This window comes from Moschus berezovskii, chromosome 26, assembly GCF_049115385.1.
Source record: "Moschus berezovskii isolate FMDL1 chromosome 26, NW_MosBer_1.0, whole genome shotgun sequence".
NCBI classification, from domain to species: domain Eukaryota; kingdom Metazoa; phylum Chordata; class Mammalia; order Artiodactyla; family Moschidae; genus Moschus; species Moschus berezovskii.
The window spans coordinates 6,024,994-6,040,761 of record NC_142485.1 but is presented as its reverse complement, the minus strand read 5'-3'; positions in this window follow the sequence as shown (position 1 = coordinate 6,040,761).

The window sequence follows — 15,768 nt, the reverse complement described above, 5'->3', positions numbered from 1 at the left end:
TTCACTCTCTTTCTAGAACAGCCCCTCCGATGCCTTTGTATAAAGGGAATGAGGTGTGAGCCTTGAAGACTGTTTTCTGCTGCTCCTTCTCAAGCCAGCTCTCCTCCCCAACCTCACAGACCAATGGTGCTGGAGTTGGCTTACTCTGTTCAGCCCGTGTGCCACAGGGATGCTTCCAGACCCACACGAACAACGCCAGGACAGGCCTCAGCTCCGGGAACTCAGCACCCTCCTGACGACTGTGCCTAGCTCCTCATCACCGCCATTCGCCATGACTCCCCATTGAATCAATGCTGAGATAGCTCATACCAACTCACATCATCGTTTTGGGAATCTCCCACATCACTTCAGTCCGTTACCCCTGTGCTTTCTCCCGTCCAACTTATCTTCTCAAGGTAACCATTTTCATCACGTGCTTGTCAGTTTTCTCCATCCCTGCCAGCACTTGGTGAGCACAGCTATACTCCCGCTCAGTGTCGAAGGCAAGTTCCAACACAGTGAAAACCCACCCAGCTCATCAATGTGTTCTGGGCAACGTCTTGGGAGTCGCTGTTACAACCCAGGAATTTACTCTGAGATTTCGGGCAAATGAATAACATGACTTGATTCTTTTAATGGTTGCTCTGTGAAGAGTAGAATTTAGAAAAAAGCTTGCATTGAAATGGGGACACTAGTTAAGTATTTGCCTCATGTGGGGCTTCACTGTCCCTATATTGAGAACAAAGAAAAGCTGACATGGAGATTTTTCAGTCCATTCAAGGACCTTTTAACTTAGAAAGGAGTAAATGAATGCCACAGATCTCAAAGCTAGCTGAGCAGCGGGCAAAAGTTGATTGCATAGGACTCGCAGGAGAGGAAATGGGCATAGTTACCTTAGAAGGATTATGCACATTTCTATATTTTCAGAAATACACTGAAAAGAAAAAATTTGAAGTTCTGAAAGAAGATTTACTTAATAGACATTGATTGCTGTATTTTAAAAAAGTGAGGAGTAAATAGTTTCCTTCTCCAGGGGATCTTCCCAACCCAGGGATCAAACCCGGGTCTCCCACATTGGAGGCAGACGCTTTAACCTCTGAGCCACCAGGGAAGCCCCAAAATAGTCTAGTATTTTAAAAGTTAAAAATGGTGAAATAAAGATATACAATGATATGCATCAATTAAAGTCATATTTTCAAGACATTTCCAATAGATGGACAAATATATATGTTTCTTGGGGGTTTTTTACATCAGACTTTTTAAATTGAAGTATAGTTGCTTTACAATATTGTGCTAGATTCAGGTGTAGAGCAATGGGATTCAGTATTTTTACAGATTACACTCCATTAGAAGACTCTTGAGAGTCCCTTGGACTGCAAGGAGATCCAACCAGTCCATTCTAAAGGAGATCAATCCTGGGTGTTCATTGGAAGGACTGATGCTAAAGCTGAAACTGCAATACTTTGGCCACCTCATGCGTCGAGTTGACTCACTGGAAAAGAGTCTGATGCTGGGAGGGATTGAGGGCGGGAGGAGACGGGGACAACAGAGAATGAGATGGCTGGATGGCATCACCGACTCGATGGACATGCGTTTGAGTGAACTCCGGGAGTTGGTGATGGACAGGGAGGCCTGGCGTGCTGTGATTCATGGGGTTGCAAAGAGTCGGATACGACTGAGCGACTGAACTGAACTGAACTGAACTGAAAAGTTCTTATAATGGCTACCGTTCCCTCTGCTATGCAATATCTCCTTTTGCTTATCCTTTTTTAATGTGAGTATAGTCGCTTCACAATGCTGCAGCAGTTTCTGCTGTACAGCAGAGTGAATCCGTTGCACATATGCACGTATCCCCTTTGTGTTTGATTTCCTTCCCATTTATTTAGGTTGCCGCAGAGCACTGAGCAGGGTCTCTTGTGCTCCACGGTAGGCTCTCACTAGTTACCGACTTTACACACAGCAGTGTATATATGCCAATCCCAGTCTCCCGGTTCATCCCTCCCTTACCGGCTCCGTGTCCCTACGATTGTTCTCTAGGTCTGTGTCTCTAGGGATGTACATACGTCAAAGACCAAGGTGACAATATCTTATTATAAAGTTGTATCTTAATGGGAACCTGACTGTGTGAAAAATAAACAATCAAAAACTGAAAATGTTTTAACATAACAGTAGCTACTACATCGTGATGAGATTTTTATCTTCCTCTCTATAAGTCTCTGTATTTCTTATGTATTTTACAAGCATGTGCTGCTTTTCTGTCAGAGGAAGTAAGCCAGTTATACACATCACATTTTCATATAAAACTCAAATAGTATTAATAAAAATATAAAACAAGAAATGCTATGATTCATTTTGAGAGTGGACAGTTTTTCAAAATCATCTGGAGGTAGCTATTCTTTAAAGGGGACCAAAACAATATAATAAAGATATAATAAATATCATTTCCTCTTTTAGTTCTATAGGGAAGGTCTGGGAAGTAATTTATATCTGGAATCATAGTTTTCCTCAAAACCACCATATAAAGACTTATGTTTAAGGAATGTACTTTTAATCTCAGCTAGCCTAAATAATGGAGAAGGAAATGGCAACCCACTCCACTGTTCTTGCCTGGAGAATCCCAGGGATGGGGGAGCCTGGTGGGCTGCCATCCATGGGGTCGCACAGAGTTGGACACAACTGAAGTGACTTAGCAGCAGCAGCCTAAATAAACCATTATGATTCAAATTCAAAATTAATCCTTAATGGTGTTAACAATTATAAACCTTCGTTTTAAAATCTGGCTTGATGTTTAATGAATCATCATAATCACCTTGTAAACTATCTAAAATCTATGTGGAAGTGAAAGTTGCTCAGTTGTGTCTGACTCTTTGGGACCCCATGGACTGTTTAGCCCACCAAGCTCCTTTGTCCACGGAATTCTCCAGAACCCACTGGAGTGGGTTGCCATTCCCTTCTTCAAGGGATCCCTGACCCAGGGACTGAATCCTGTTTTCCTGCATTGCAGGCAGATGCTTTTCTGTCTGAACCACCAGGGAAGCCCACACAGAAGAGTCACGGGTCCTTTACTGAAAACAGAGCTAGCTTTCCTCACCACTAGAATTTGATTATCTGCTAATACATGATGAATTAAGTTAACGATGAAATTCAACTTTTCAGTAGTTCTGTGTCTCTTATAAGCATGAAAACAGAAGCATTTGGATCACAAAAGAGAACAATGAGGTTACACTTCTTTATCCAGCCCAAAATCTGTTCTAGCTGAAGTCCTGTATGCCAAAGAAAATGATCTTATTTTGATTTGGAGCTCACTTCCAAAGGAGAAAAATAATTGCCAAGAAAATGTAAAGGAAGAGAAAACAAAACAATGGCATCTTAAATGAAGCATGCCAAAATGATGCTGTCTCTGGCCTCTGTACCCTGACACTGAATTAAATCTCTGAAACAGAGTTTGGGGTGAAGTGAAAAGAATCACTTCCTTGCTTTGGCAGGCAAAGGGGACACAGTGAGCCCATGCCCTCAAGGCTGTGTGTGTTGACCTGGAGCGGGCAGTGATGGTTCAAAGAGGGCATGATCTGTTCATGGGGATTCTTCTGATTGACAGGGTGCAGGAACTGACTTGCAACCAATTCTGACAAGTAGCTGTCATTTATGAACTTCCATCACCAGTCTTTTTAAAACTGCTTTTTAAATCTTTCATTGGTGCATAATTGCTTTACAGTGTCATGGTAGCTTCAGGTGTACAGCTAGTGATTCAGTTATTCATGTAGCTATTCTTTTTCAGATTCTTTTTCCACATGGGTTTATACAGAATATGGAGTATAGTTCCCTTGCTATACTGGTCCTTGTCAGTTATCTATTTTACATATGGTAATGTCCCCATGTTAATCCCAACCTTCTAATTTATCCCTCTTCCCCACCCTTTTCCCCTTGGTAACCATAAGTTTGTTTTCTTAGTCTCTGAGTCTGTTTCTATGTTGTAAATAAGTTCACTTGTATCACTATTTTTTTAAAGATATCACATAAAAGTGGCATCCAGTGACATTTGTCTTTCTCTAAAAAACTAAAAACAGACCTACCATTTGATGCAGCAATCCTGCTCCTGGGTGTACATCTGCAGAAAGCCACAATTTGAAAAGACGCATGCACCTCAGTGTTTACTGCAGCACTGTTTACAATAACCAAGACGTGAAAGCAACCTAAATGTCCATTGATAGAGGAATGGTACGTATAGAGAGTATGGTGTGTATAAAGAGGATGTACATATATATTATACAATGGAATATTACATAGTCATGAAAAAGAATGAGATAATGCCATTTGCTGCAACATTAATGGACCTAGAGATTATCATACTAAGTGAAGTAAGTCAGACATCATTGGTCTTTTATTTAATCTAATTTGTCTCGAGAATGACTAAGCATTTTTCTCTTACTAAGGTAGTGAAAGTGAAAGTGTTAGTCACTCAGTCGTGTCCATCTCTTTGCCCCCACCATCGACTGTAGTCCACCAGGCTCCTCCGTCCATGGAATTCTCCAGGCAAGAGTACTGGAGTAGGGAGCCATTCCCTTCCCCAGGAATTGAGCCAGGGATTGAACCCGGGTCTCTTGCATTACAGGCAGATTCTCTATTGTCTGAGCCACCAGGGAAGCCCCACTAAGGTACTCAGTTCAGTTTAGTTCAGTCGCTCAGTTGTGTCCAACTCTCTGCGACCCCATGAATCACAGCACGCCAGGCCTCCCTATCCATCACCAACTCCCGGAGTTCACTCAAACTCATGTCCATCGAGTTGATGATGCCATCCAGCCATCTCATTCTCTGTCGTCCCCTTCTCCTCCTGCTCCCAATCCCTCCCAGCATCAGATTCTTTTCCAGTGAGTCAACTCGTCGCATGAGGTGGCCAAAGTATTGGAGTTTCAGTTTTAGCATCAGTCCTTCCAATGAACACCCAGGATTGATCTCCTCTAGAATGGACTGGTTGGATCTCCTTGCAGTCCAAGGTACTGAGGAGGTTAAATTTGACAACAAAACACCAAAAATGTAAGAATAGAACATGATGGCAGAAAATGGAAACTCCTGTACACTGTCAACAATTTTTTTTTGAGATGATGATCTTCAGAACTATATTTTTGAAGAATGGCAGCCAAGCAACAGCAAAGTATAAATTATCTCATCATTCACTTCACCATTAGTTTATGAGAGGTAACCACGTTATGCTTAAAACCCATTCTATTTCTAAAAAGTACACAAGGTTAATTTCTAATAAAATGATTCTAACTCCAAAGTGCATATGACGTTTGATAGCATGCAGTGAATGAATAAATACATAATTGTTTTATCTGCTTGTTTATTTGCCACTAAAACACAACCTCATGTGTGTACTCAGTCATGTCTGACTCTTTGCAACCCCATGGACTGTAGCCCACCAGGTTCCTCTGTCCATGGAATTTTCCAGGCAAGAATACTGGTTGGGTTGCCATTTCCTCCTTCAGGGGATCTTCCCAACCCAGGGATCGAACCTGTGTCTCCTGCTTTGGCAGATGGATTCTTTCCCATTGCATCACCTAGAACACACTGCATACTTTCCTCCAATCTGAAATGTATCTTCAAGCCTATGTTGGAATGCATATGATTTGGTATCCTGGCTACTTCTCAAGGTAACATGGACTAGAATTAAGTATAAATACAAAAGCAAAAGCTTTACAATTGCTTTCTCTCAGACTTCATAGCTTTAGTATACACTGCTGTCGGAATGGGTGATACGTATCCCATTTATCAAACAGCTTCAATTTAGCAAGCAATGAATTGAAAAACTCCCTTACTCGCTGCAGTGCCCTCATAACGTGGGTTACTCTGAGAGAAGAAGGGAAGTGTCAGGGCTCCAGCAGGAGGATTCTGCAGGTAATGTTCCACTTGAAACTTCTGCTTGCCCCAGTATTCAGTAAACTCTCCGAGGTCAATCAATGAGTGTTTGTCATTCAAAGAAGGGGAGTGGAAGAAATCAGTTTTAAAATGCCCTTCGTGCTTCTCTCCATCATGCAAATCAAGAACTCACAGTCCATGGCCCCTTCTGATTGTGCCCCCTTCAGTTTCCTACCACGCATAAATATTTCTCACCAACTCTGAACAAAAGCCAGGAGACGAATACATCAGGGAAGGATACACACCTACTGTGCTCCAGGTCTAGCTCTTCAGGCCACAGTTTATCTTTCTTTGCCCAATAATTGGTCCAATTAAGAACGTCAGTTATGAGAGCTCATAGAAACAAATTCATGGATCACCAACTATCGGAAACTGGGAGAAACCTCAGGTATTCCCTACATCTCACTTTACAGCATGGGACATAGAGAACTGAAATGGATTTTGCCATCATGCTGTTGTGGATCCATCCCCTTAGAGCTAAGCTCCACGTTGGAGTCTCAGATAGGTCCTTTATCTCAAGTCATTGCTTCCCAAAACATTGTGATCATTATTGCCCAGAGATGACCCAGGAGGGAACTCATTTTGCAGGAGGGAACACTAGAAAAGGCGCTACAGAATGTCCTTGTGGTTAGTCAAATAAGACTTATAGAGGATCAGATGTATTTATTTCAAAGGGAAGACTGACAGTTTTGGAGAGGAAGACAACTGAATGACAACAATAACAGGTTGCTCTTTGGTTTCTCCGCCATCTTAAAAGGCAGAGTGGGCTTGGGTCCAAGGTAAGAGTCCTTGCAATGTTACAGTCTCTATTAATATAATTTGGAGAAGGAAATGGCAACCCACTCCAGTATTCTGGTCTGGAGAATCCCATGGACAGAGGAACCTGGCGGGCTACAGTCCATGGGGTCGCAAAGAGTCGGACACGACTGAGTGACTAACAACAACTTTAATATAATTAGTCAAAGTAATGGTTTACAAATTAAACACGATTCTCCAATGAGTTCAATCAGATGATCTGGTTTTTCTAACTTACTTGTAAACACAATCCTCTAAGTCACATAGAGTGAAGTAAGTCAGAAGGAGAAAAACAAATATTGCATACTAACACATATGTGGAACCTAGAAAAACGGTACAGATGAACCTATTTGCAGGGCAAGAAGAGGGATGCAGACACAGAGAACAGACTTGTGGACACCATGGGGTATTGGGAAAGGGAGGGGTGGGATGAACTGAAGAGGCTGGGGTTGACATATATACCTTCTCGTTATAAACTAGAGCGCTGGTGGGAAGCTGCTGCATAGCACAGGGAGCTCAGCCTGGTGCTCAGTACAGGGGTGGGGTGGCGGGGTCATGGGGGAGGAGGGTCGCTCAAGAAGAAGGGGACATGTGCGTGCATATGGCTGACTCACTTCTTTGTACAGCAGAAACTAATACAACGTCATAAAGCAACCACACCGCAACTTTTAAAGAAGAAATATTAATGTGACCAATCGTCTTTACAAGATTAGAACAGCACTGAGTTTTTCAGTATGATTATATCTGCATGGAAGTTTCAGCAAGTTGGAAGGAGAGTCTGATATGGCACATCTTACCCCAAATGTAGGGCTGATGATCCATAGTTATTTACTTTAGCTGAGTTTGAGAGAAGACATTTACCATTGATAGCTGAAATAAATGGAAATTCTAAAATAAAGCCATTAGGCATTGCTTTCAGAAATATAACGTTCAACGTGGAAGAAAATGTTCCATGAGGGAAAGCAGATGAAAAGCACAATAATATCCATGGGTTAACGTGCTGGTGTGAGAGAATAGCACAGAAATAGCCTTCCTTTAAAAATATATAACTTGTTAAATCCCCTCTAAAGTTAATGCTTAACAGGGGACTGGGGATGTATTGAAGTGTGAGATTTTTTTTTTCCTTTATCTCTTGTTCAAAATCATGTGAATTACTTGACACACACGATAGACTGGGCTTTGGAAAAACCAACTATCAAAAATTACTGATGCCAGAAAATTCAGAGATTAAGCATGAGTGTGAAACAACTTGTCATTCATTTTTCCGTCACATGGTTCAACTACTTCATTTTCCCTTTAAAAATGGTAAAAGAATCAGCCTTATTGGATCCAGAATAAAATAATTCGGTGTCTTTCCAACAATGTGGCGAGTAAGTGATTAAGGAGTGATGCTGCTGCTGGATGGGTCATAAAAAGGAAAGCTCTAAATTGTCTAACCAGTTCTTTGTCCTTCAGCAAAAGCCCAATTCAACAAATTTTTACTGAAATCCTTCCACGTAACTGTCCTGAATCCTGGGGCAGAATCAGAAAACGTGGCCCCTGGTCTTGAGAAATTCACATTCTTCTCAAGTAGTAGATTAGGAACAGAATCCCAGGCAATTTAGTTCTTTGCTCAAGGTCAACAGCACAGTGATCTTTAAAAAACATCATCTTCAATGTATTCCTGAGGATCTCTCAAAGTTTGCTATTGCAAAATCTTCTTGACATATTATCAATAATGTGACAAAACACACTATGTGGAAATAGGAGGGTCATTTTTTCCTTGCTTCAGAGAAGGAAAAAAATCCTATAACAATCACTACAAAGGACAGAAAAAGAGAAAAAGCTGAAACACACAAATTAGGAAACGGGAAATAACCACAGATGAAGAAGAGTTGTCTATTGAAAGATAACATCAAATTCTCCCTGAGAGGAATAATTTTCTAAGAAAATATGAATGACAAAAGGAGAAAACTAAAATATACCTCTCAAAATAGGAGACGTGAGAAAGGCTGTCAAAACTGCATCCACTCTTCCTCCACTTCCAAAATGTGGCCAAGTCAATTCTCTCAAAATTCCGAAGAATGGTTTGCACTGGGTCCTCAAAGACACACAATGTCTCTGTTACCTAATCCCCAGCACAGCACTTGGCATATATTAGGGTTTAATCCACGTGTGATCAGAGGAAATTAGAAACAGCATTTGCTATTGAAAATATTTCACAGAAAAAAGAAAGGCTGGCATAACTCTGCTAGAAAAAGCTAAGAGGATTAGCAAGCAAGAAAACTGTTGACTTACTATCTTACTTATCGATAACGTTTTGATCAAACATGAGCAAATCAATCCCAGGGTCTATGAAAAGGAAAATGTTCCATGACAAAGTAGAGTTTGTATTTTCAGTGAAAGACTAGTTCAGTATTAGGAGCTTTATTTATACAAATCAACTTACAAATGACTTAAAGCCTCCTATGATCATTTCAACATGTTAATGTTTTTGATAATAAATGTTATCCATATCTGGCAAAAACTCTTGAAAATATAAGGAAAACTAATGTGATTAAAATCACATTTTAATGTGATTTTTTTTAAGAAAAACATTCTATCTCAAATCTGATGCCAGCATTAAGACATTGCAGGCAGATTCTTTACCAGCTAGCCACCAGGGAAGCCCAAGAATACTGGAATGGGTAGCCAATCCCTTCTCCAGGGGATCTTCTGACCCAGGAATCGAACCAGGGTCTCCTGCCTTGCAGGTAGATTCTTTACCAGCTGAGCTACTAGGGAAACCCCATAGTGAATTAAATTAAATTAGAATGAGGATGGGTATTTTTAATTTTATTATCTAACACTATTCTAGAAACCCCCATTGTGATCTGGCAAAACAAAATGAAAACTATAAATATTAAAAATGAGGAAAGTATAATTACTTGCTTATGATTTGATTATTTAGTTGGGAAAAACAAGATAGTCAATAAAAAGTGTTTACAAATTAAAAACAAGTATTTGGTAAAGTGCTGACCACAGAAATAAACTGATATCAATAGATTAATATCAATAATCAAAACTAATAAACTAACAAAACTAGCTAAAACATCAGCTAATCATGTTTTTAAAATCTGTCATATGCTTGTTACCTTTATGTGATTTTTCTTCTTTTTAGGCTACAGTGGGCCTTCATTGCAGCATGTGGGCTTTTTCTAGATGCAGCACACAGGCTTCTCTTGTTCTGGAGCACGGGCTTTGTGGCTGTGCAGCAAGTGGGATCTTAGTTCCCCAGCCAGCGATTGAAGCCTTGTCCCCACATTGGCAGGTGTATTCTTAACCACTGGACCACCAGGGAAGTCCCTTGACCAATCATTTTAATAAATAATTAGCATATCAATTCAGTTCACTCAGTCGTGTCCAACTCTTTGCGACCCCACGAACTGCAGCACGCCAGTCCTCCCTGTCCATCACCAACTCCCGGAGTTCACCCAAACTCATGTCCATGGAGTCGGTGATGCCATACAGCCATCTCATTCTCTGTCATCCCCTTCTCCTGCCTTCAATCTTTCCCAGCATCAGGGTTTCTTTTCCAGTGAGTCAGTTCTTCACATCAGGTGGCCAAAGGATTGGAGTTACAGCTTCAGCGTATACCATATGCATACCATTAGCATATACCATAATAAATAAAGTAACATCACCAAAATAATTCAATTACCAGCAATGGTGCGACATACATCAGGACTGAATTTCATAAGGTTTGGGAAGAATAACTATGCATATGAAAATAACACAGCATTCCACTGAAGAATATAGACAATGGCTTGAATACTGGAAATACTAATTTGCTAAAAACAAAAAGGTAAAATATTTGAAACCAATGTGGGAAACATTTTCTTTTTCTAATTTTTAAAAATGATTTCATCTATTTATGTCTGTGTTAGTTTTGGCTGTGCTGGAACTTGGCTACTGTGTGGGTCTTTCTCTGGTTGCGGTGAGTAGGGTTACCCTCCGGGCGTGGTGCAGTGGCTTCTCTGATTGTGGGACACGGGCTCCAGGCTGCAAGGGCTTCAGTTATTGCGGCTCACAGGATCTAGAGCACAGACTCAGCTTTTGTGGCTCAAGGGCTTAGCTGCTCTGAGTCATGTGGGATCTTCCTGGACCAGGGATCGAACCAGTGTCTCCTGCGTCGGTAGGTGGATTCTTTTCCACTGAGGAAGCCTGGAAATGTGTTTTAATAGACTTTCTACGTGTAATAATTTTCACACAGCAAAAGAAATCAGATTAACAAGGCAAGTAAAAAGTAATTGATAAGGTTATAATAGCAAATAGCCTACAAAATTATTGAAACAATTTTAGTCTTACTTCCAGTTAAATCAATGTTAATAAAATGGATATTATTTTTACAGGTCAATAAGTTATTCATGATTAAAAATAATACTGCAATTAATCATTTGGGAGTTTTGGGGTTACGCATTTTCATATATAGCTGAGAACATATATTGGCACAGCCTTTGGAGAGGCACTTTTAAAACACACTTTAAAACTGAATATATACGTCAATTTTAACCTGGAAATTAAAATCTGGGAGTATATCCTAAAGAAAATAAACCACATCTTCTTTATCCATTTATATGTTGATGAACACAGTATATTTTCATTTCTTGGCTTTTGTGAATGATGCTGCCACGAACACTGTGGCGCAGACATCTTCAAGAGAGTGACTTCATTTCCTTTAAATATATCCCCACAAGTGGAGTTGCTGATCATATGGTAATTCTAAGGGGCTTCCCTGGTGGCTCAGCAGTAAAGAATCTGCCTGCAATGCAGAGATGTAGGAGACACCAGTTTGATCCCTGGGTTGGGAAGATCACCGGAGGAGGAGATGGCAACCCACTCCAATATTCTTGCTGGAAAAATCCCATGGACCCAGGAGATTGGCAGGCTGCAGTCCATGGGGTTGCAAAGAATCAGACATGACTAAGCATGCATGCATTACGGTAATTGTATTTTCTAATTTTTTGAGAAGCCTCCATACTGTTTTCCCTAATTCCACAACAGTGCATGAGGATCTTTTTAGCGCCGCATCCTTCAAGTATTTGTTCCCTCTTGTCTTTTCGATGACGGCCATTCCTACAGGTGGGAGGTGACATTTCCTCACAGTTTTAATTCCCATCCCCTGATTATTAGTAACGCTGAGTCTTTTTCTGTGCCTGTTGGTCATTTCTATATCTTCCTGGAAAAATGTCTATTCGGGTCCTTTGCCCATTTTTTAAAAATTAAATTAAGTGGGTTTTTGCTGTTGAGTTTTATGAGTTCTTAACAAATTTTAAGTATTAACTACTTATCAGATATATGGCTTGAAAATTTTTTTCCCAGTTCATAGGTTGTCTTTTCACTTTGTTGATGATTTCTTTTGCTGTGCAGAAGCTTTTTAGCTTGATGCTATCCTACTTATTTATTTTATATTTTGTTGCTTATGCTTTAGGTATGATTTCCAAAAATATAATTACCAAGACCCATGTTTAGAAGCTTTCTTTCTAGGCTTTTCATGTTTTCAAATCTTACATTTAAGTCTTTAATCCATTTTGAGTTAATTTTTGTGAGTGAAGGAAGAGAGTGGTTGCTTCATTGTTTTACGTGTTTTCCTTGCACTGTGTATTGAAGAGACTGTCTTTTCTCCACTGAGATTTCTCGGCTTTTCCTTGTCAAATTTGAGTTCATCATACATACTTGAATTTATTTCTGGGCTCTTGATTCTGTTCCATTGATCTATTTGTTTTCATGCTAGTGCCATACTGTTTTAATTACTATGGCTTTATAGGTTAGCCCAAAAATCAGGAAATGTGATGCCTCTCGCTTTGTTCTTTGTCCTCAGCACTTCTTTGGCTTTGGAGATTATTTGGTCTTTTGTGATTCTGTCACTGTTTTTAAAAGAGAAACCAAATTTTAATATAAATATCCATCAATAAAGGAATCAGTTATAGCATTTATATACATGAAATTCTCTGCTGCTATTAAACATGATGATGCATATTTATAGTCATTGAAATGAAAAGATGTCTATGAATAGAGTTAAAGCAAAAGGACTATAGAAAATTGAAAACACAAGTCACAAAATCTTTGTAAAGAAACAATCTCTATATAACTGAAACACTTTCATATAAAAGCAAGTTCTGGAAGGATATAGTGAAAATATTCTCAGTCAGATGGTGGGTCTTTAGCCTCTTCTATCTGTCCCACTATGTTTTCTGAATTCCCCACAGTGAGCATATATGCTATTCTTAAACTTGTATTTTTAGAGCAGCTTTAGGCGCACAGAAAAATTGAGGGAAAAGTGCAGAGGTTTCCCATGTATTCCCTATTCCAACACATGCAAAGCCTATTCCATTTTCCATATATATATTTTTAATATGGAAAAAAATGAAGGCTTAAGAAGAAATGTGTTATATGCAGGGGCTAGGGGAGCGCTGAGAAGGTGACATGACTGCATACATTGCTCACTGTAGAGAAAGCTGTCCCCGGTTGGAAACCTCATACTTTTTTTTGTTCTAGAGCAGTTAAAATTGTTTTCTGCATATGTCATGTATCCTTGATGAGCATATACATGGTTGAATTTGAAAATAAATCCAATGCCAAGCTTTTCTCTCTAGAGCACGTATGCTCTGCCTGCACAACCATACACAAGACATCCTTAGGCAGCTGGGGGTGAAGCTGGCCCATCTGGAAAGCATGTTTAAAAAGCCCTTGTTTAAAATCCCAGGGTGAGAATATAAGTTAGCACAGTCATTTGGGGAATCTGGCAGTGCTTATTAAAGCTAAATAAACACATATCCTTTGACTCAGTGATTTCATTCCTAGATTTATGCCCAATAGAAATAAATGTTAACATATTCATCCAAAGACCAGTACAAAAGTGGTCACGGCTGTGTCATGGTAAGAGTAAAGAACTGGAAGCAACCACAAAGTCCATCAAAAGAAAACACTGATTTATTTATACAGCAGAACACTACACACTGGAAAGGAGCAAACTAGTGCCAAATGCAACAAAGTCGATGAATCTCCCGTAATTTTGAGAGAAAGAAACCAGTCATTGAAACATCATTAATATTTAGCTCCATTTACGTCAGTCCAAAAACAGGAAAAAGCAATCAACAGTAATAGAAGTCAAAATTATATTTGGTTTAGGGATGAACTTATTTTCTAGAAATATGTTGATCTGGGTGGGGATCATGTGGGTATGTACATATGTAAAAAGTTGGTGGCTCAATGGTAAAGCATCTGCCAGCAATGCAGGAAATGCAAGAGACACAGGTTCAATCCTTGAGTTGGGAAGAGCCCCTGGAGGAGGAAACAACAACCCACTCCAGTATTCTTGCCTGGAAAATCCCAAGGACAGAGGAGCCTGGCGGCTATAGTCCATGGAGTCACAGAGAGTCGGACATGACTGAGCATCACCACCACTGCTGACCTATAGATAAATGTTTGTCGTTGGTTTGTATAAAACTACACTTCAATTTAAAAGTTTTTTTTTTAAGTAACTGTTAATAAAAAGGTAAATTTTCCAGGAAGAAAAGTATCAGGTCAGCACACTAAGTGAAACCTCTTTCAGGGTTTTACACAGTCAGCACATTTTCAGGCAGTGGGAAGATTATCGTATTGTCTGAGTACATCTAATGATTACAACTGACCAGGAGTCATTTATAGAAATTGTTCATAAATTTTTAAACATACTGTCTGGATACATTTCTAGAGAGCTTTTAATACTTCCCAATAGAGGTCCTCTGCTGTGCTTCTCTGAGCTCATGCTCTGGACATTGAAGCAACTGAAAAATTCAGTGCAGGTTAACTAATCTTAGTAACAAAGAAATCCATTGCTTTCGGCCTTTTGTCTTATTCGATATTCCTTTATTTTAGGCCCATCATATTCATTTCACTTAAACGAGCTCTGAACGTGGAATTCCTGCCGGACTCTTGGATGTGCCCGCCATTCTAATCTTGCCAAACTCTCTCCACCCGAGGGCTCTGAGTCAGGCCTCTGCTGACAAATTGGCTTGATGTTTTATCTGTTAGAGGAGGAGAAGGAGAATTTGCCAAGGGCAAACTGTAAAAAATGTCACGATCAGTTCTCATAATTTTAAGAACCTGTAAAATTATTTCATTCTATCATTTCTCTACTGAAATATTTTGCTTTCCAGAGTCTTCTGGGTGGCAAAAAATGCAAGCTCTGTACTATAAAGTTGCCAAAGTGCATAGCATAGTTACAGGGTCCTGCGTTTTGCTTTTATGGGTATAGTTTATTTTTATCTAACACTGCCAGGAGCTTCCGAAAGAGCCCTGCTCCCCTGAGGGATGGGGACAACTCAGACCTGCTCATTAATGAAGGGCCTGAGTCTTCTGATTCAATACCTTCCTCTCAGCATAAACTTGAGGTCATTCCAAGTTGAACCCTTTATCAGGTCGCTGAGACCCGAAAATGGTCTTATTTGTTTCACAGGATGCGAGGGAGACCATGATGTTCAGATAAGATGGCTTTCCTCTCCCTTCCATCTCCTTTTTCCAAGGCGGTATTTGGTATCTGGGGCGTGAGCTGAGAGGGGTCGCCGGTACAGCATCCGGAGAGGGGAGCGGTCCCCGCAGTGCTGTGCATCTTTGCTTCCTCGGGTCTCTTTCTGAGCAGACAGCCCCTCACCGGTGGCTTGTGTGATGGATATTCAGGTGCCATTTACACTTAAAGTGGGCGGTAGATCTCTCCCATCTGGGTCAAGGCTCAGTGTTTCCTGGTGGTGCCAACCTCTCTTCTGTTCTTTTTTTTTTTAATTTTATTTAAGTGTAGTTGATTCACAGGCTTCCCTGCTGGCTCAGTCGGTAAAGAATCCGCCTGCAAGGCAGGAGATCTGGGTTTGATCCCTGGGTTGGGAAGATCCTCTGGAGGAGGGCATGGCAACCCACTCCAATATTCTCGCCTGGAGAATCCCCATGGACAGAGGAGCCTGGTGGGCTACAGTCCATGGGGTCACCAAACAGACACAACTGAGTGACTGAGCATGCATGCACACATATAGTTGATTCACAATGTGGTATCCATCTCATGTGTACAGCACAGAGGTTCAGTT